General features: G+C 34.2%; 1 protein-coding gene across 9 annotated transcripts in view; it reads right to left on the minus strand.

The window, feature by feature from the left end:
* Positions 1-10,000, minus strand: part of LOC124957032 — a 271,790-nt gene that overhangs the window by 132,052 nt on the left and 129,738 nt on the right. The window lies entirely within an intron of this gene.

The following is a 10,000-nucleotide window of genomic DNA, read 5'->3' on the forward strand; positions in this document are numbered from 1 at the left end:
ATTATTTATTTTGATGACACAAGAAGTGACAGTAAAGACGTTGTGTTCGGCCACGTGTAAACGACGTCCACATTTTTTTTTCTCAAGGTGTCGTCGTTTTTATTCAACGCGTGACAAATGCTTCTTATCGTACACTTATATCATATTTTTACCAAAAAAGAAAATATATACATATACATATATACATATATATATATATATATATATATATATATATATATACGTATATAAAATGAGCAAAAAGTATGAGATCAAACTTATATTACGTATTATTGCATAAAAAGTCAAATGCATAAAAAAAGTTTATATAAACTTATATTCAAGAATGCTCTATTGAAAAGATATATATACTTTTAATGATATTTATGATTTATTTCCATTCGTCGAATCAGTGATTGCCGAACTTTTTCTTTTTTCTTTTTCTTTTTTTTCCTCTGGATTTCTATTTACGGGTTCACGGTCAAAAAAAAGTTGGGTTTATAAAAATACAGACAAAAACGGAAAATGAAATTTGGAAATATACTCGAAATACATTTACTATTATTCCCAATACTGTTGGAATATTAGAAAGTATTCGGTGATCACTAATTCGACGAATAGAAGTCTCCACTTTTCTAGTGGAAAGGAATTTTCTTATAAATGTCACAATAAATCATAAATATCTTTAAAAGCATATATCTTTTCAAAGAAGCATTTTCGGACATAAATTTACACGAACTTTTTTTCAATTTCAGTATATATATAATAAATCGATATATATATATATATATATATATATATATATATATATAAATTTTATTTCCGTCCTTTATACGAGAATCGCATCCTTGAATTTTTACAAAATTTACTTCAATTGAAAGACCAACGTCATCAGTCAAATCTGATTTCTCCTTTTTCTCTTTCAACGAGGGAAGCGATCTCGCAGATCTCGTTAAAAAAAAAAAAAAGAAAAGAAAAGAAAAAATATACTACATCGTCTCGAAAGTAGGACGTGCCTATGAGAGGTAGTTGAGGAAAAAAAAGAAAAAGATAAAAAACAAAAAAAAAAAAAAAATAAATAAAAAGAGGAAGGGCTTATTTCAAACACACCGAAAACGCGGAAAAAAAGGGCGAAAAAGTTTACAAGTTCTCACGAAAGTTTGACACTCTCCCAACCTCCCCCTACGTCAGGAGGACTCCTTTCTCTCTCTCTCTCTCTCTCTCTCTTTCCTTTTCCATCTTTTGCCTAGCAAATATATGACGCACGAAGCGTTACACAGCTCTTATTATGCGCCTTTACGTAAGCATCAAGGTAACTTTCATTTTTTCTCTTCTTCCCTCCCCTTAACCACCACCATCACCTAACTTATCCTCTTCTCATTCGTACACTTTGAAAAAATAGAGAGGAAGAGAGAGAGAGTGAGAGAGAGAGAGAGAGAGAGAGAGAGAGAGAGAGAAAAACACACACCCTCACTCCTGGGACAAATAATAATTTCGTATCTCGCGGATGAATCTACCTAACTCCTTGAGAAGATCCATCTTTCAACGACATTTTCCTTAGAGCAATGAGAAGTATCTACTGGTATATGAAGAAGTTATTCCAAGAGACGATGTTTAAGTGTTTCGCGCGATGAACGTCATTTGCTAGCTACCTCCTTCGGATTTTTATTTCTCCTGAATTCTAAGAAAGAAAAAAAAAAAAACAACCGTGGATAAGGAGCGACGATAAGAACGATAAGGAAAAAAAAAAAAAAAAAAAAAAAGAAGAAGAAGTTGTTTCGATGTATTCTGCATAGAGAAGAGAGGGGAGGAGGAAAGGAAAAACACATACACGTATCTAAACTTATACACCTAGACGATTATTATTATTATTATTATTATTATTATTATTATTATTATTATTATTATTATTATTATTATTATATAGACGTAAGAGAGAAAATGCACGCTCGACGAGAAGATCGCTATCGTCGGTTTTAAGCATAGAAAAAAAAAAGACGAAAGAAAAAAAAAGAGAGGGAGAGAGAGAGAGAGAGAGAGAGAGAGAGAGAGAGAGAGAGAGAGAGGATAAAGACGACGACTTACGTACTTTCGTTGAAGAAGACGTTATTATCTGATGGAAGATGGGGGCGGGAGTGTGGAAGGGGAAAGGAATAGGAGAAGCACTGTACGATATAAACGATATAATATGCGACTGTATCCTGTGCGCGCGCGCGCGCGCACTCTCTTTGTCATACTATGGATGCATTGAAAACGTTGCGTGGTCTTCTCGTTGTTGCATCTAGATGCGTGCATCGTAACGGACACAAGGACATTCTCACACCTGATGCCCCCGTTCTTATTCTATGAGCGTAATATACATATTATATATCTCGATGACATGCACCAGCGAAATTTCCTTCTTTTACGCGAACTCAAATTATTTCTACGACGAGACGATGTTCAGTATAAAGACGATGTTTAGGTATGAAGTTGTAACGGGGATCAATATAGATATTTCGCGAGGTGAGATCGTGACGCAACTTTAGATATATAAGAACAACGATGTATAAAATTTGAGACATGAACTATGGCGTATAAAATTTGAGGTATGAACGATGGTGTCTAAAATTTGAGGTATGTATGAACAATGGCTTATAAAATTTGAGATATGAACAACGGCGTATAAAATTTGAGGTATGTATTAATGGCGTATAAAATTTGAGGTATGAACAACGGCTTATGAAATTTGAGGTATGAAGAACGGTTTATACAATTTGACGTTTGTACAACGGCGTATAAAATTTGAGGTATGTATTAATGGCGTATAAAATTTGAGGTATGAACAACGGCTTATGAAATTTGAGATATGAAGAACGGTTTATACAATTTGACGTTTGAACAATGGCGTATAAAATTTGAGATATGAACAACGGAGCATAAAATTTGAGGTACGTATGAACAACAGCTTATAAAATTTGAAATATGAAGTACGGCTTATAAAATTTGAAATATGAACAACAGTGTATAAAATTTGAGATATGAACAACGGAGAATAAAATTTGAGGTATGTATGAACAACGGTTTATAAAATTTGAGATATGAACAATGGCGTATAAAATTTGACGTATGAACAATGGCGTATAAAATTTGAGGTACGTATGAACAATAACTTATAAAATTTGAGATATGAACAACAGTGTATAAAATTTGAGATATGAATAACGGAGTATAAAATTTCAGGTACGTATGAACAACGGCTTATAAAATTTGAGATATGCATAATGGCGTATAAAATTTGAAGCACGAATAACGGCTTATAAAATTTGAGACAGCTAAGAATCGAAACGTTTGATTAATCTAATCGTCCGTGAATGGGCAGCGATGTTAGTATAAGTTCCTTAACAAATTGGTACTACTAAATTTACTATAGGAGTAAAAATAATAATGAGGATGATAATAATAATAATAATAATAATAATAATAATAGTAAAAATGAAGGCTAAGAGAAATCTTTCGAGTGTTTATCTACAAAAAAAAAAAAAGAAAAAAAAAGAAACAAGAAAAAACTATGAGATCGTAACTAACATAATAATTATATAAATATTAATAATAGTAATACTGTAAATTAAAAAACAAACAGATATAGAGAGATCCATAGTTATGTATATAGATCTCATTGCACCGAGATATATCAACCTGCTTATTAAGAAGGAGATACTTATATAAGACACGTTAGAATGAAGAAGCTGAGAGAGCTAGAGTGAGAGAGAGAGAGAGAGAGAGAGAGAGAGAGAGAGAGAGAGAGAGAGAGAGAGAGAGAGAGAGAGAATTTGGAATAGCCGAGAATCTCTCGAGACGATCTCATCCCATCGTGTGAAATCTTTCGGTATGACGCGTGATACGAGAGTGAGAGAGAGAGAGAGAGAAAGAAAGAGAGATAGAGAGAGAGAGAGAGAGAAAGAGAGAGAGAGAGAGACGAGGAGAAATGCGGGACAAGGTGATTTGGATTTAATTAAGTCTGCCATAGGCAATTTGGCAAGACGCTTCGGTCCGCATTATAGAAGCTTCGGTTAATCGGATGAAGTCTACGGGTGGCGTGCTTCTATAAAGACGAAGGAGAAAACCGTGTTAAACATGCTGATATAGCATCAAATGAAAACACTTGAAGAATATTTTATTTACGAAGAAGTATATTATCAGAGAATAAATAAAATACTTGATAACGATATATGAAAATCCTTGGTAATATGCGCATGCATAATTGTACAGGATCGTTCATTGCCCGTGTGTTTATTACTCTTTCATTACGTTTGCTCATATTAAACAGAGTAATTATTTCTATACAAGTATTTTCATGTATTCCAAATGATTCCTGCAAATGTTCCTAAATCGTTTTATTAATGTTCCACCTGTGTTGGAACAGAGTAATGGACGATATCAATGATGACCGGTGATGGAAATATTTTGGGATCGTAAGTTTCAAAAGTGCAACGAAAAGATATGGAGATATGGAAAGGTCTCTCTCTCTCTTTCTCTCTCTCTCTCTCTCTCTCTCTCTCTCTCTCTCTCTCTCTATCTTCCTCACTACTTATTCGAAACCAGCAGCTGTAACAACAGCAACAGCAACAGCAGCATCACCAGTAGCAGCACACGGGCACCTAAACGCGAGTATTTGACTTTCAAATGGCAGCCGAGTGGTGGTGATGGTGGTGGTGGAAATGGTGGTGGTGGTGGTGGTGGTGGGTCGGCAGAAGGGCAACCAGGCAGGAACGACGTCGGCTGCGGTCCTTTATAACCGAGCGTTTTGGCCGTTTCGAGAAGTGAGTGAGTGAACGAGAAAGAGAAAGAGAAAGAGAAAGAGAAAGGGAAAGAGAAGGTGAAAGAGAAAGAGAGGAGATACAGACAGAAGGAAGAAGAAAGAGGGGAGGACAAAAAGAGAGAGAGAGAGAGAGAGAGAGAGAGAGAGAGAGCAATTGCGCTCAGGCTGACGAATAGCCATGCTTGCTTCGGACTAAAACGATAACTCGATTCACCGTGCCAAGCTACGGCATGGAGGATTGTTCGTTGATGCGGAAAAACCGTCGGTGTCTTCGTTAAACGCTCGCTAACCTCGACCGACCAACCACCCACCAACCAACCACCCATTCACTCCCTACCCTCCCTTTCCCTCCTCACACCACCGCCTGCTTCTCCAGGCAGTGTCGAGGGTAATCGAGTTGGCGTTACGAGAGAAACAGGAGAGGAGAGGATTGGCTGCCTGGCTTGTTTAAAAAGGCGGATTATGGCGAGCTCGAGAATGGGATTGGGTATTTTAGATCGGTAAGATAAAGTGAAGGCTAGTTTGTACAGAGGTGTGTCGGCGGCTCACCCCCTTCACCGTTCTCCTTTTTAATGCAATACTTTCAAATATAACTCTGCTATTCTTCGGAAGCAGAATTATATTTTTCGTAATAGTATAAAAATGTTAGGAAATGGTATTTACACCATTAAAATATATTTTGTTATAGGACGAGTATAGTTTGTTTTCTTTTTTTTCTTCTTTTGTCTTTTTTTTTGTTTTTTTTTTTTTTTTTTTTTTAAAACTCGAAATCGATCATTCGTCAAGCGTGTTTGATTTTTCTCAAATTCGATAGAAAAAGGACCGATTCTTTCACGAAATAATTCTCAAAATTCTTTTTCTTTCCGACGAAGGACCGAAAAATAATACGCGTCCATTAAAATTTTCTTTAACTCGAAATAAACGTGCATGAATACGTTCTATAAATAAAATTAGTCCTTCATAGAGTTATACATTTTAAATTGTTATATAGAAACGTCTCGATTATCTTAATTCGCGTCTTATTATTAAAACGTCCAACGAGGAGACGAAATTAATAGGGTGACAGTTTAGCTATCGAGAGGATTAAATTACGGGCTTCTATCTCGAGAATATTCTATGGGGATTTAATGGATATTCTGGATATCGAAGCGTCAACATAAATTATGTATACTTCGGACCGACAATGGGACAATCATTGGAAAATTCTCGATAAAATCTATGACCCTTTGATTAAAACGATTGCAAAGGGAGAGAGTTCTTGATGAGATTTCGTCCCTTATAGTTTATCTTTTTCAAAAGGGACGACAAATATTTAAAAACATTTTAAAAATGATTGCACAATGATCGATAAAGAAAATAAAGAAAGAGAGAGAGAGAGAGAGAGAGAGAGAGAGAGAGAGAGAGAGAGTGAGAGTGTGTGAGAGAGAGAGAGAGAGAAAAAGAGAGAATGATGGAGTGACTTGTTTAATAAATAAAAAGGAGATTACCTCACACGGATCATCTAGTCATCTCACCGAACGTGAATTCGATTAAACGAGCGAGCGTGCATGTGAGCGCGCGCGCGCGCAAAGCCATGGCGCCTTTTTAATTTTGCGACCGAACGAACGGCGATAATGTAATTAGCTATACGCGAGAATCTGTTTATCGCGAGCTAACAATGCACCCGGGCCCCGTGTCGTATAAATTACAATAAAGCGAGAGCATGATTTTCCACGTGGAATATGTTCTCTGATAGGCGTTACGGCACTTCATTAATGGAAGCTTCGACGTACTGTGTTACCGCGGCCAATGGAAAAGTTGCACCGCGATATTACGTACAAAGAGAGAGAAAAAGAGAGAGATAGAGATAGAGATAGAGATAGAGATAGAGATAGAGAGAGAAAGAGAGAGGGAGAGGGAGAATAACATGAAAGAAAAATCGATGGTACGTTTCGTGATAATGTAAGAGAATAGAAAAAGCATATAAACGTGCGTTTGGTTTGTTTTTCTTTCTTTCTTTTTTTTTCCTTTTTTTTTTTTTTTTTTTTCTTTCTCCATAGCAACTATTATCGGTGAAAATAATTTGCGATGGAAAATGCAATTGTCGAAATACGTGGATTCTCCTTACGATCAATGGGTAAACGGAAATAAGCAAAATTATAAAGACTATCGTTAGTTTATAGAGACAAGTAAGAGATCGTTGAAAAGGAAGAAATGCGGGAAGTTCTAATTTGAACCGAAGAACATCAGGAAAATTGAATCGCGTATAAATATTTTTTCCCCTCTTTTCTTTTCTATTTTTTTGTATTTCTTTTTTTCTTTTTTCCTTTCTTTTTTTTCTTTCTCTTTCCTCGAATAGAGTTCACGATCGGTGAAGAACGGAGGAACGAGAGAGAGAGAGAGAGAGAGAGAGAGAGAGAGAGAGAGGGAGAGAGAGAAAAAGATAGAAGAACGGAAAGCAATGGAGAAGGATGCGTCTCGCTTTCGACGACTATTTTCAATTATCTCGCGCGTTCGTCCGTGCGACTTAACGAAGCGACAAGAAAATTCTTTCTTCGTCGACTATTTCGCGTATTAACGCGTAATGATAGAAACTGTAAGAAAGAGAGAGAGAGAGAGAGAGAGAGAGAGAGAGAGAGAAGAGATACGAATGCGATGTCCTTGCAATTTTTATTATCGAAAGACGTTATCGAAAAGCGCGCGAAATCATTGGAAGATAGAGAAAAAGAGAGAGAGAGAGAGAGAGAATAAAAGTAGGACTTATTGTTATGATACTATTACGTTGAAAGCTCACGATTATTATTTGGTCCTCTTTGATCTCTTCGTATCTGTTATATCAACTTTTTAAATATCTAATAACTACGAATGCGGAAAACTATTTTTCTCCGACGACGAAACTTAACGAATAATAATGCGAAACGAATTTTAATATTCATGACGACTCATTAGCAACAGAACCGCGACTCAACCGAGGCCATTCGTTCGTTACGTCAGATGCAGATTGATACACGTTAAATTTTCGATCGATCGAATAACCATTACGCGCGATTAGTACGGCATTCCTATAACAGATGCGATTAATCTGTCGAGCAACTATTAATCCATTAGCATGCCTACCTAGCATCAAAAGATTGAAATTGTTTTAGTTACATAGATGACATATATTCCCTCGTAACAAATCGAAGTCTATGAAAAAAAATTTCGCTAAGTAATTTTTCCCAGCTTTCAGATTAACCCTTGTTTGTACACTTAAAGTGAATAGAAATATTCCAGACCAATTTTGAGCACAATTTAAAACAAGTAAATATTTGTAAATATAGAATTTGTACCTTCATTTATCTATAGTTATCTGAGATATGTATCTTTATATGTCAATTGTCAGAATAATTCGCATTGTCTCAGTCGCTGAGTTGTGATCGAGTAAAATTGAAATTTGTAAAATCTGAAATGTTTCACATCACGTATACGCAGTAAATTATTTTTGCATTAATTTTTGATTATCTATTATTGAAAATTTTTAATCCATTCATACTCCAAATAATGTGATTCTATATAAAAAAATATGATAGAAATTATTTTCTAACTTTATGTATCGTTCGTACACAAAATTAAATGCAATCAATGAGAATAAAAAAACCAGCTATTATACGATAATATAATGTAATCGACTCTTTTGATCACTTATGTCATTTATTCACGATTAATAGAAAAACTAATCGTTGATCTATAAGAATTTTCTTTGGGATGTTGGATATGGCTGCTGGAAATACAAAGAGTATTATTGAAATGTAAAAATGTTAATATAAATGTTTACAGTCTTTTCGCAATATTGTATAAAAGAATTTTATAAATTTTTTAAGAATTTTATAATCTTTGTAAGAATTATTTACTAGTGCTTTTCAAGATGTCATTCCTTCGAAATAATTTAAAATTAGAAATTAAAACTATACTCGAATTTGATGCTAACCAGAATACAAATGAATTCTCTGAGATTATAGTATATAAAAATCAATGATGATGAATAATTTGTCCATGTTCGTAAGACAGAAAAACTAAAATTGTATATCTCTCATGTAAATGCTCAATTTGCGATAAACAATGCATTACATCACGAGTAAACATTGAATTATTTTTCTTTATTGTAATTTTGTACTTTTATAACTCTTCGTTGATATAAGAATTTGTATTTATGGATATTTCAATGAAATGAATGGAAGAAAAAAAAAAAAAAAAAAAAAAAAAGAAAACAAAAAATACTAGGATTGATGGAACAATTGAATACTTTTTCCTTCTCGAAATAAACTACGTTTGTACTACAAAATAACTATACTTTTTGCAACGACCATTTGAGTACTTATTCTTTTTTCTCGAAGAGACTCGTTTCAAGATGATTATGCCGCTAAATTTTTTTTTCGAAATATTGAAAATATTACAAAAAATATAACAGATTTTTAACGGAAATAAGTCAATTTATGCGCATTGCATGATTCATGAAATTCTTTTTTTTTTTTTTTTTATAATGTCAAAATAAAAAAGTGCGTTTGCATTTGCCATTGATTATTATTTCCGAGGCTTCAAAGAATATAATAATATTTTTTTGCAGTCAAATTTATTCATTCTGTATGTAAATGACAGCTATTCAAAGTGTTCCCTCGGTTGTAGCGCACGTCCAAGTGCTCAATTAGAAATTATTTTGAAGTGTTCATAACTAAAAATTATTTTGACCTGTTTACAACTAGAGTTAAAAGGAGTTTGTTAAAAAATATCCATCGTGTTGTTGCTACGCGTGCGTTCCTAGGATTTTCGTTTGAAAGAGACTTTAAAAATTGATTAATTTGCTCTCTCTCTCTCTCTCTCTCTTTCTTTGTTTCTATCTCTCTCTTGCTCTTTTTCGAGTACCTTTTGAGAGAAAGCAATACTTCGTGACGAGTATCTTAGCGATAGTTCAAAAACGAAGCATCTTTATTCCAATCGAGTGCACGCGGCAAACGCGTATATACGAGGAACGCGTATCGACGAACAGAATAATATTTCTTCAAAGCGACATTATTTCCTTTTGTATAGACATTTAAACGTTTATCAGATAAAAATTAATAATCGTTTGTTAGTTTTAATAAGATCCTTTCGATTCTTAATCAATGGACTTGAAGCGATTCGGTACCTTAGAAAATTTAATTCTCACTGAATTATTATTTTATTTATTTTATTATCCGCGAAATAAAATTTTAACTTTCCCATTAA

Source organism: Vespa velutina, chromosome 24, assembly GCF_912470025.1.
Source record: "Vespa velutina chromosome 24, iVesVel2.1, whole genome shotgun sequence".
Lineage (NCBI taxonomy): Eukaryota > Metazoa > Arthropoda > Insecta > Hymenoptera > Vespidae > Vespa > Vespa velutina.